This window comes from Muscardinus avellanarius, assembly GCF_963383645.1.
Source record: "Muscardinus avellanarius genome assembly, chromosome: 17".
Taxonomy (NCBI): Eukaryota; Metazoa; Chordata; class Mammalia; order Rodentia; family Gliridae; genus Muscardinus; species Muscardinus avellanarius.
In genome coordinates, this window is record NC_137803.1 from 25007665 (window position 1) to 25019708 (window position 12044).

At 43.8% G+C, this 12044-nt stretch overlaps 1 protein-coding gene across 2 annotated transcripts in view; it reads right to left on the bottom strand.

Moving 5' to 3' along the window:
• The window catches only part of MAPK4 (mitogen-activated protein kinase 4), a gene marked incomplete at both ends in the record, with an annotated part of 61822 nt that overhangs the window by 22535 nt on the left and 27243 nt on the right, over positions 1–12044 (bottom strand). The gene's annotated exons all lie outside the window — the stretch shown is intronic.

A 12044-nucleotide genomic window follows, 5' to 3' on the forward strand; every position in this document is an offset into this window, starting at 1 on the left:
GACCATTCTAGTGAACAGTTACTGAGCTCCTCAAACTCCTGTCCTGATTTCTTCCTATAGATGTATCCGTTTTATCCTCACTCCAACCCCGTGAGGAGGGAGGACTTTCTCTATAGTCATTTTACAGGAAGCAAACGGAGGCACAGAGAGGACAAACAACCTATCCAAGGTCACACAGGCTGTAAATGGCGCAACTGTTTTTTTTTTTTTTTTTTTTTTTTTGCGAGTCTGGGGATGGAACTCAGGGGCATTTGACCTCTGAGCTACACCCCCTGCCCTATTTTTTATTCTTTATTTTGAAACCGGGTCTCACTGAGTTGCAGAGGGCCTCACTAAGTAGCTGAGACTGTCCGCGAACTGCGATCCTCCAGGTCTCAGCCTCCCGAATGCTGGGATTACAAGCGTGCGCCACCACGCCCGGCTAGCGCAACTGGTTTTTAACCCCAGGCTTTGATCTAAATAAGAGAGACCTCTAGGGTTGTCCCTAGAGGGCCCAGCCACAGAACAGAGATGTGTCAATACCATGCTCCTGGTGGAGACCCTAAAGGGTGGCTACTCAAACTTCGGGGTACATCTGAGTCAGCTGTGGACCTTGATCGGTTAAGTGCAGATTTTAACCTCTCAGTCTGATGAGGTGATGCCGATGCTGCCTTTTGGGGACCACGCTTGGACCAGCAAGTCCCTCAATGAACTTTAATATGCTGGCCTGCCTACGAATTAATGACTTGCCTTGTTTTACAGGCCAAGCACATTTCTCAAGCCCAGCAACAGACTGACCTATAGCAGAGGTTAACTCTTCATGTTCCAGGTGCTCATCAAAAGATCATTTAGAAAAATAACACCCTCCCAGAGGCCCAGTTCAAGCAGAAATATATAGCCTCCCCCTCTGTGGTCTTCTCCCTCTGAATGTATAATTCCTATCTGTGCCAATATACATATGAGGCATGTTAGCAATGCTTTAAAAAGAAAAAAGATGTCACAAGCTGGGCTTGGTGGCGTACACTTGTAATCCCAGTACTTGAGAGGCTGAGATGGGAGGATTGCAGTTCACGGACAGCCTCAGCTACTTAGTGAGGCCCTTTGTAGCTCAGTGAGACCCTGTTTCCAAATAAAGAATGAAAAATAGGGCTGGGGGTGTAGCTTGGAGGTAGAATGCCCTGGGGTTCCATCCCCAGTACTGCAAAAAGAATTATGATAGACCCCCAAGACTGTGTGCATAATTTTTCTGACACTCTCTACCCCTATATAAGGCAAAACTACAATACACCAAATTAAAATAACAACAACAAAACAAATTATGATAGGATTGTGTTATGGTTTGGGTTTAAAATGTCCTCCAGAATTCACGTGTTAGCAAATGCAGCCAGCTTTAAAGGCAGGGCATGGCTGGAGGTGGGTACCCTGGAGTGTGGGGACTGTATGTGTGCCATTTCTGCCTGAGAGCTGGCTGATTAGGGGCTAACCTCTAAAATTGTGAACCCCTGAGGAATCTTTCTTCTTCTACGTTGTGTTTGTCAGGTATTTTGGTCACAGCAATGCAAAAGCTGACTAAAACAAAATGCCTTTTAAATTATTATTATTAATAGTAGTAGTGGTGGTGATGATACGGCGGATTGAATCTGGAGGTTTTTTACCTTCAAGCTATACCCCCAGCCTAATTTTCTTTACTTGGAAACAGGGTCTCACTAGGTTTCTGAGAGCTTCACTTTGTTGCTGAAGCTGGCTTTGAACCTGTCTCTCAACTCCCCAAGTACTGGGATTGCAAGTGTGCATCACCATGCCTGGCAATAATGATAATAATAATAATAATAATAATAATAATAATTATTATTATTATTATTATTATTATTATTATTATTATTTTGGTACTGGGGATGGAACCCAGGGGCATTCTACCACCAAGCTACACCCCCAGCCCTACTTTTTATTCTTTATTTTGAAACAGAGTCTCAATAAGTTGCAGAGGGCCTCACTAAGTAGCTGAGGCAGGCCACCAACCTATGATCCTCCTGTCTCAGCCTCCCAAGCCCTGGGATTACAAGCGTACACCACCACGCCTGGCTAAATTACTTTTAATCATGGTAAAATATGTACAACATAAAATTCAACATCTTCACCAGTTTAAAGTGTACTTGTTCAGTGCCATTAAAGCACATTCACAATGTGGTACAACCATCAACCGTCACCACCATCCATTTCCAGAACTCTTCTCATCTTGCAAAACTGAAACTCTGTACCCATCAGACGACAGCTCCTCACTCTCCTCTCCCTCTGTCCTCAGCAGCCAGCATTCTGCTTCCCATTCCTGTGAGTCTGACTACCCCAGGATCCTCCCGTAAGTGGGATCACACAGGGTTTGTCCTTTTGTGTCTGACTGGTTTCACTTAGCATAATGTACTTCCTTTTACTCTTAAACAGCAGGAAAGAGGGAGTGATGGAGTTGGGCTTCTTTTTCAAAAGTACTTTGTTGAGATGTGGCTGTCTTCTGATTCAACCAGACCTCACTGTCACAGATAAAAAAAACTTTGGACCTTATCCTCACGGGGTCCGCATCGTGAATTCTGAATCCTATTACAGTTCCGATGTGTACCAGGATTGGCAGCCCTGCCACCACCATCCCCACGAGGACCAGTGGCTCGGCTGGTTAGAAGAGAGGTGATGGAGGGAGGGCTGGCATTGGTGGCTTCTGCTTCAATTTCCGCATCTCCTCCCAGTTCTCCTCTGGAGATGTTAGCATCCTAGATCGTTGCATCCCCATCAACAGCCATCTTTATCTTTTCTAGAAAGTGTCTCACTATGTCGCCCAGGCTGGTTTGTACTTAATCCTCCTCAGCCTCTCGAGTAGCTGGGATTACAGGCACGGGCCGCTGCATCAGGCTTCAACAGCAGTCTTTAAGTGAGGAGCCCTGCTGGGCCAAAATGATTAATTTTTAATGAGTCTGTGAGCAAATGGCTCCTTTTAGGAAGATACATTAACTTCCAGGCCATAAATAGACAGTTGTCTCGCTGACTTTTAAGGGGACCTCCAACCTGCTACAGGTTAGAAGCATCTGAAAACTTTAAAAATCTTGAAGTTCAGGCCACCTGCCACAGCAAAGACATCAGAATCTCAGAGTGGGATCCAGACATCAGTGATTATTAAAAATCCTTGACAGCCGGGTGTTGTGGCACACGTTTGTAATCCCCACGCGTGGGAGGTGGAGATTGCACAGGTTTGAAGCCAGGCTCACAGGCTTAAGAGACCTGTTTCCAAATAAAAATATAAAAAAATAGGTGTCTGGGAGTATAGCCTGGAGGTAGAAGGGTTTCCAGGAACCCCAGTAACACACACACAACACACACACACACACACACACACACACACACACACACTAATAAATTAAAAAAAAATCCTTGCTAGCCGGGTGTGGTGGTGCACACTTGTAATCCCAGCATTTGGGAGGCGGAGACTGGAGGATCGCAGTTTGCAGTTTGCAGTTCGCAGTTCGCAGACAGCCTCAGCTACTTAGCTAGGTCCTTCCCAACTCAATGAAACTCTGTTTTAAAAATAAAAAGACTACTCTCTAAAGCACATGATGTTCTTAAACAAACATATCAAAGTCAATCACTAAGCCAAGCATGGGAAGGAGGGATGGGGAGGGAATGGGGTGGAGACTGGGTAAGGGCTAATTGGGTGAGGTGTGCATGTATGTCTCCACCATCTTTTATCCCATTAAGATGTATGATTACAATGCACCAATAAAAAAAATTTTTTTTTAAATAAAAAGACTGAAAAAAAATAGGGCTGGGGGGTACAAATTTGAAAACCAGAATCCTAGAGACCTTTGATGCACCTGCTTTGGAAAGGTAAGAAGTATTATCGTGGTTCCCTAATTAACGGAATTCCCTATTTCTAGCTCCACTCAAGAGGAAAGGAATCCTTGAGTAGCTACAGAGGCCTTCTCCAGACGACTGATTGGAGGAATAAGAAAAAGTCAATTGGAAAAGATCAAAGAATATTTATTCAGGGGCTGCTTTCTTTTTTTAAAAATTTATTTTTTTTGTGGTACTGGGGATGGAACCCAGGGGTATTCTACCTCCGAGCTACACCCCCAGCCTTATTTTTCCATTCTTCATTTTGAAACAGGGTCTCACTAAGTTGCGGAGGGCCTCACCAAGTAGATGAGGCTGTCCGTGAACCACGATCCTCTGGTCTCAGCCTCCCGAATGCTGGGATTACAAGCGTGTGCCACCATGCCTGGCTGAGGGGCTACAGCCACTGCCCTATTTTTTATTTTTTATTTTGAAACAGGGTCTCACTGAGTTTCAAAGGGCCTCACTAGTAGCTGAGGCTGTCCACAAACTGTGATCCTCCTATCTCAGCCTCCCAATTGCTGGGATTACAAGCATGTGCCACCATGCCTGGTCCAGTGTTGCTTCTTTTGGGATCAGAACCCAACTCTTGGCTCAGTAACTCTGTCCTTGAGAAGGCCTTTTTACCTTGGAGACCCAGGTGCTGGGGTATTATTAATCAGGGGCCACATTCTCTTTGCAGAAACACTTCTCTTCCAGGAGAAGCTTCAGGTATCTGGCATGTGCAAAGCTTTTGAATGAACAGTATACGGGAGGCTGTCCTGGTCACCAGCTCCACGGAGTGCTGTCTCCTTCCCCGTGCTCTGCTAAAGGTGCTTAGAAGTGTTTCCAGTGGGCCTGGCCCTGTCCTTGGGGCTTTGAGTTGGGAGTCTGTCTTCAGGGAGTTTATAATCCCACCTTGGGCAGTGATCATGCTGGTTCAATTGCAAAGACCATCATTAATCCAGGGAACAGTCAACACAGGATGAGCATGGCAGACACCACATGAAGACAGAGAAAAGGGCTACATTCATCTCGAGGCTGAATCCAGGTTTGGAGGCCTCTTGAAAAGTACCAAATTATAAATATAAAATTAGATGTGAAAGTGCATATTTTTAATCAAGAAGAGTAATGGAAGCAAATTAACAATGATAAAAAGCTGGCAAATACTACAAACACACCATAATTCATAAAATATCATGTTTGCTAACTAGTTGCTTGGCAAACTTCAGGTAGCAACCATGGACATGCACAATTTTTAACCTTTCTTCTATGACTTTTTTTGTGGTACAGGAACCCAGGGACATTCTACCTCCAAACTACACCTCCCAGCCCTATTTTTTATTTTTTATTTTTGAAACAGGGTCTCACTGAGTTGCAAAGGGCCTCACTCAGTAGCTGAGGCTGTCTACGAACCGCGATCTGCCTGTCTCAGTCTCCCAAATGCTAGGATTATAAGCGTGTGCCACCACGCTCGGCTAGAAACTATTTTTAATCTTGAAACAGGGTCTCACTAAATTGCAGAGGCTGGTCTTGTACCTGCAATGTTCTGTCTCAGCCTTATAAGTATTGGGATTACAAGTGTGTACCACTGCACCTGGCATGAGCTAAAGTCTTTTATTGAGCTATTAACTTGCATATATAGGTTGAGGTTATATTTAGACAAGGAAATCATCTGTGGATAACAGCAGCTGCCAAGACATCCTGCTGCCTCGGCATCTATGTGTTGATACCCCACTCCACATAGTTAAAATTGGCAAAAAGCCCCGAGAAGGAGGTATCGTCTCTGGCCAAAGTACCCCACTTTTAGATACCCTTCACTATTATTCCTTTTAACTTTCTACATGAATTGCTCCAGTGATGTGAATTATGAAATTGACTCAGTGGAGATAAACTCTCTAAATCTGTCTAAACGTCCTTGGCTCTGCTCAACAATAATGAGAAACTGACCAGAATTCAGGTACTGTGATAAGCACCCCAGCTGCAGCAATCACAAATGGCCTCCGACCTTCATCGTTAACTCCGGCAAAGTAACTATCTACCCTTGAAATCCTGCCCAGAGACAGAGAAAAACTTTATGTGTGACCTTAAAGAAACAACTTAGCTGCCCAAATACAATAGACCCAAAGAAAAAGACTGTTAACTTTTACCTCAGTTTGAGCACCCCAGGAGATAGAAAAAATGGCCGCATAGTTAGAAATGAATATGACAAAATAAAGGACAGACATTCTAAATATATATATGTATGAAGGAAAGGAAATACCGTAAGAGTAAGAAAAGCATTTTTGCAAAAAGAGCTTATCATAAGAAAGTCCCAACTGGGAAAGAAAGGAATTAGAAGGTTAAAAGCAGGTTGCAGAGGGTTTGTGACAGGGAAGTGGATTATTAAAGAAAAGTAGACTTTTAATAGGCTTGTCTAAAGAAGAGTGCTCAGCAGTTAAGGAAATACATCTGACAATTAGAACTAAGAACCTTGTGGTGTTGTTTGTGGTATTTTGTCTGCCAAACTGTGTTGTGAGTATGCTTAAGCTTTCAGATTTGGAAGATGGGATGCCAGCATCTGAATTGCCACATCTCCCCACACTTGCTGTATGAGCTGAGCCCAAAAGATGGAAAGTTCCAGGAAAAGTTAAAGATTCCCCAAGAAGCTCCCAAGCCTTGACTATACCCGTTTGTTCTGGGAGACTGCCACCTGGGGCTGCTTATCTGCAGACCTTGGGGAGAGACAGAAGTTGATTCTTCAGGGGCCAGCAGCCAGCTGAGAGACACCCGCCCCCCCTTTCTCTTAACTTTACTGGTGAAGTGTATAAATTTCTTGGGGTTTTCGTAATAAAGTGTCATTGGCTCAAGAAGCCTTTGTCCACCTCAGGTTCTTTTCCAAAGCGTCGTAACTAAAAATTTAAGGAATTCATAGAGGGGAAAGAACCGCTGCAGTAAGGATCTGCAGAACGCCGCCTGCCTTTTGTCCCATCTTTCTGAGGCCCCTGACCGCTAGTGGACTTGCCCCCCACAGGACTGAACCAGTCGGTAACAAGCAGCTTTGCCTAATTTTTTTGGGGGGGGTGGTGCTACTAGAGGTGGAATCCAGAGGCTTTCTACCTCTGGGCTATACTCCCAGACCTATTTTATATTTTATTTGGAAACAGGGTCTCACTAAGTTGCTGAGAGCCTCACTAAGTAGCTGAGGCTGGCTTTGAACCTGTGCGATCCTCCTGTCTCAGCCTCCCAAGCGCGGGGATTACAAGCATGCGCCACCGCGCCCAGCAGCTTTGCCTAAGTTTGATTGTCAGGACCACTTGTGCCAGGATGAATAGGGATCATGGGCAGATTAACTCCCGCCCTATCGCTTCACACGCTATCTTGGTAAACTAAGTATTCCTATTTCTATTTTACTGATGAGTGAAGTAAGGCTTTGAATAGACACAGCTGCACAGCTAAGTGTTAAAGCTATGGGTCAACCCAGGTCTTGCTTCAAACAGCCATGTGTACTCCATACCAGCAGTTCTCAAACTCTAGCATGCATCGGAACCACCTGGCGGGCTTGTTAAACTCTAATGGCTGGCCCTGGCCCAGAGCTGCTGAGTCAGTAAGTTCTGCTGGGACTAGGGAATTCACATGTCTAACAAGTTCCCAGGTGATGCCGCTGTTGGCTTGAGATCACACTCTGAGAACTACAGAATCAGATGTCGGAGCCTTCCTCCCTGATTGGCTTGCACTCCATTTCCTTCTCTGTTCAAGGACTCCAGTGCCTTGTCTCTCCTTGTGTGTGTAAGGTTCCCACACCAGGCACACCTTCTGCACGTCCCTGGGACCCTGTCCCCACAGCCATCAGCTAGCACTGGTGTTCGCTGCTGTCACCATCTGTGTATGTGTATAATTACCCTCATTAAACAGGCTCTTGCTTACAATCTGAGTAAACAAGCCACGCTGCTGAAAGGGGCTGCCTCTGCACCTGACTTCTCAGGCTGTGTTTTGGCCTCGCACCAGCTGATGCCTGGCTCTCAGCTGGGAGATCAGGAGGTTCCTCTGGGCCCCCTCTGGTACAGTCTCGACCTCTCAGATCTGCAGGTTCAGCTGCGTTTTCCACTTGCCTCTTCCCAGGGAAACCCAGGCTATTTGTTCCTCCAGCAACTCCTGTGGTTTGGACTGCAGGATTCAAGGTCAGGCAGTTGCTTTTTGCCCTCTTCTCTGTGTTTCAGGGGTGGGAACCTCAGCCCATCTCAGCTCATGGGGCAGCCAAGCCTCTTCAGGGGCCCTTAGGATTGATACTGTGATACTGTGATGGTGCCCTCTTTGTATGCAACCCAAGTAACACCAGCACAAACCAGGAAATAGGTACGTGAAAGTCTAATTCTCTTCCACGATGGCTATCTCCTTTCTTCCTTCCTTTCTTTCTTTCTTTCTTTCTTTCTTTCTTTCTTTCTTTCTTTCTTTCTTTCTTTCCTTTCATTCTTTGGCACAGGGGATGGAACATTTGATCTTCGAGCTGTACTCCCTGCCCTATTTTTTATTCTTTATTTTGAAACAGGGTCTCACTAAGTTGCAGAGGGCCTAAGTAGCTGAGGCTGTCCATGAATAGCAATCCTCCGGTCCCAGCCTCCCAAATGCTGGGATTACACGTGTGTGCCACCACGCCAAGCTCACAATGGTTATCTTGAATTCTCTTTTATAGCAAAAATCAAATTCTTTCTAGATCCTTTTTGAACACCCCTGCTCTGCTGGGCCACCTGGCTTGACTCACTAGGATTTTAGTCTGACCTCTGTCTTTCCAGTTAGCTCATCTGCTCCTGACAGGCAGGGAACAACAGGAATAATAATAATAAGCACTGCCACTTATTAAACAATTATTAAGTCTATTTAATTCTTAGAGTGGCCAGATGAAGAAGCAGAAGTATAATTTCCTTCTTATAATACCTAGCATGGATGCCCCTTTACTCATTCATTGTCTCCTGATGAGGATGGTGCAGGTGCAGAGATAAGAGGCCAGCAGAGTAGGAGGTTGGCAAAGAGTGAGCAGGGGCAGGTCTTCCTGGGTGAAGTAGCAGCCACCTATATGGTGTCACCAAAGGGCTCTCTATTGAGTAACTCTTGCCAGGTGCCTGGTATCCCCACATTAAGAATAAAGTAGAGTTATCCATTGGTATCTGTGGGGTACTGGTTCCAAGGCCCCCAGAGACACCAAAATCTGAGGATGTTCAAATCCTTTATATAGAATGGTGTAACAATAAAACACTGAAAAAAGAAATCGAAGAAGATCTTAGAAGATGGAAGGATCTTCCATGTTCATGGATTGGCAGAATAAATTCATTAAAATGGCAATCCTTCCAAAAGTAATCTACAGATTTAACGCAATGCCCATTAAACTACCAAGATCATGCCTCACAGACACAAAAAAAATCAGTCCTTAAATTTATTTGGAATAACAAAAAGCCCAGAATAGCCAAAGTAGTTCTCAGCAACAAAAATCATGCAGGAGGAATCACAATACCTGACTTTAAACTATACTACAAAGCCACTGTAATAAAAACAGCATGGTACTGGCAAAAGAAGATATATAGACCAATGGAGCAAAACAGAAAACCCAGAAACAAGTCCACACACTTTCAGCCAATTGATTTTTGACAAAGGGGCCAAAAGCATACACTGGAAAAAAGCCTCTTCAACAAATGGTGTTGGCAAAACTGGTTAACCATATGCAGAAAATTGGAAATTAATCCCACTTTTTCACCCTGTACAAAAGTCAACTCAAGATGGATCAAAGACTTGGAAATCAAACCAGAGACCTTGAAGCTCCTTGAAGAGGGCATAGGTCCAACACTGCAACACATAGGCACAGATAAACACTTTCTCAACAAGACCCCAAAGGCACAACAAATTAAAAGGAGAATCAATACATGGGATTGCATGAAACTGAAGAGCTTCTGTTCAGCAAAGGAAACTGTCAAGAAACTCAATTGAGAGCCAATAGAATGGGAGAAGATTTTTGCCACCTACACCACCGATAGAGGACTAATGTCTAGAATATACAGAGAACTCAAGAATCTCAAATCTAAGAAAACAAAGCATCCAGTAACAAAATGGACAAATAAACTAAATAGACACTTCACAAAAGAAGAAATTCAAATGGCCAATAAATGCATGAAAAAATGCTCAACATCACTGGCAATCAGAGAGATGCAAATCAAAACTACCCTGAGATTTCACCTAACTCCAACTAGAATGGCCATCATTCAAAACACAAACAACAACAGATGCTGGCGAGGATGTGGAGAAGTGGGAACTCTAAGACATTGTTGGTGGGATTGCAAATTAGTGCAACCACTTTGGAAAACAGTATGGAGAATCCTCAGAAGAATGGGAACAAATCTACCATTTGATCCAGCAATACCACTGTTGGGTATCTACCCAAAAGAAAACAAACCAAACTACCAAACTAATGCATGTGTATCTATGTTCATAGCTGCACAATTCACCATAGCCAAACTATGGAACCAGCCAAGATGTCCATCAACAGATGAATGGATTACAAAACTGTGGGATATGTACACAATGGAATTTTACTCAGCCATCAAAAAAACTCAGTTACATCATTTTCAGGGAAATGGATGGAACTGGAGGACATTATGCTAAGTGAGATTAGTCAGGCACAAAAAATAAGAAATCAGATGCTTTCACTAATATGTGACAGTTAGGGAGAAATGGGTCATAGGAGGAACTCTTGAAAAAGGAAATCCTATAGAGGAGCAAACAAGACAACCTAAAGGAGGAGAGAGGAGGGGGGAAGAGGAAAATCTCTAAAACACACAATGTACTTAAACATATCGAAGTCAATCACTAAGCCAAGAAAGGGAGGGAGGGATGGGGAGGGAATGGGGTGGGAATTGGGTAGGGGTTAAACCAGCGATGTGTACATGTTTGTACACACAAGTTTTTTACCCCAATATGATGTTTAAATATAATGCACCAATAAAAAATTAAAAAAATAAAATGGTGTAACATTTACATGTAACATATGCAAATCTCTCTGTAGATTTTAAATCATCTCTACATCACGTATCATACTTAAAACAGTGTAAATGATATATAGATAGTTGTTAAGATATGTTTAGGGAAAGTCTGTACACATTCAACACAGACACAATTTTTTTTCTTGAATATTTTTTATCTGCAATTGGTTGAACCCATGGGTTGGAACCTATGGCTACAGAGGGCCATCGTATCGGGGTAATATTCTGAGTGTGCAAGAAGTCACTGTTGAAAGGCAGAGCGACACTCGTTACTCATTCAATAAATGCTGATTGTTCAGAGTTGAGATTCAGCCACAAGTCCACCTTAAAGAGCCCGACATGGGCTGTGTGGGTGGAGGAGACACAACGTGAATGAAGTGTGTTCTCCAAAAGTCAGCTCAAGATGATCAAAGACCTAGAAATTAAACCAGAAACTTAGCAATTCCTAGAAGAGAGCACAGGTCCAACTCTCCAATATAAAGGCACTGCTATAGACTTCCTCAAAAGATCCCGAAAGCTCAGGAAATAAAATTGATAACCAATAAATAGATACTATAAAAATAAAAAGCTCCTACACAGTGAAGGATATAATGAAGAGTCTGCAAAGAGAGCCTGCAGATTGGAAGACATTTTTTGCCAGTTCCTCCTTTGATAGAGGATTAATTTTTTTTTTTTTTTTTTGGTGGTACTGGGGTTCCTGGAAGCCCTTCTACCTCCGGGCTACACTCCCAGACCTATTTTATATTTCTGAAACAGGGTCTCTTACGTCAGCGCGGCTGGCTTCAAACCTGTGCGATCCTCCTGTCTCCGCCTCCCAAGCGCGGGGATTACAAGCGTGCGCCACCACGCCCGGCTTATAGAGGATTAATTTAAAAACTATATAAAAACTCAAAACATTTAATACCAATAAAACCAACCAACTAACCACAAATAACACAATAAAAAATGGGCTACTAAGCTGGGCGTGGTGGCACATGCTTGTAATCCCAGCATTTGGGAGGTTGAGACCGGAGGATCGCGGTTTGCGGACAGCCTCAGCTACATAGTGAGACCTTCCGTAACTTTTTGAGACCCTGTTTCAAAATAAAGAATAAAAACAGGGCAGGGGCCGGGCGTGGTGGCGCATGCTTGTAATCCCAGGATTCAGGAGGCTGAGACCGGATATGGAACCAACTTTGGGGTCCATCAACATACCAATGGGTAACA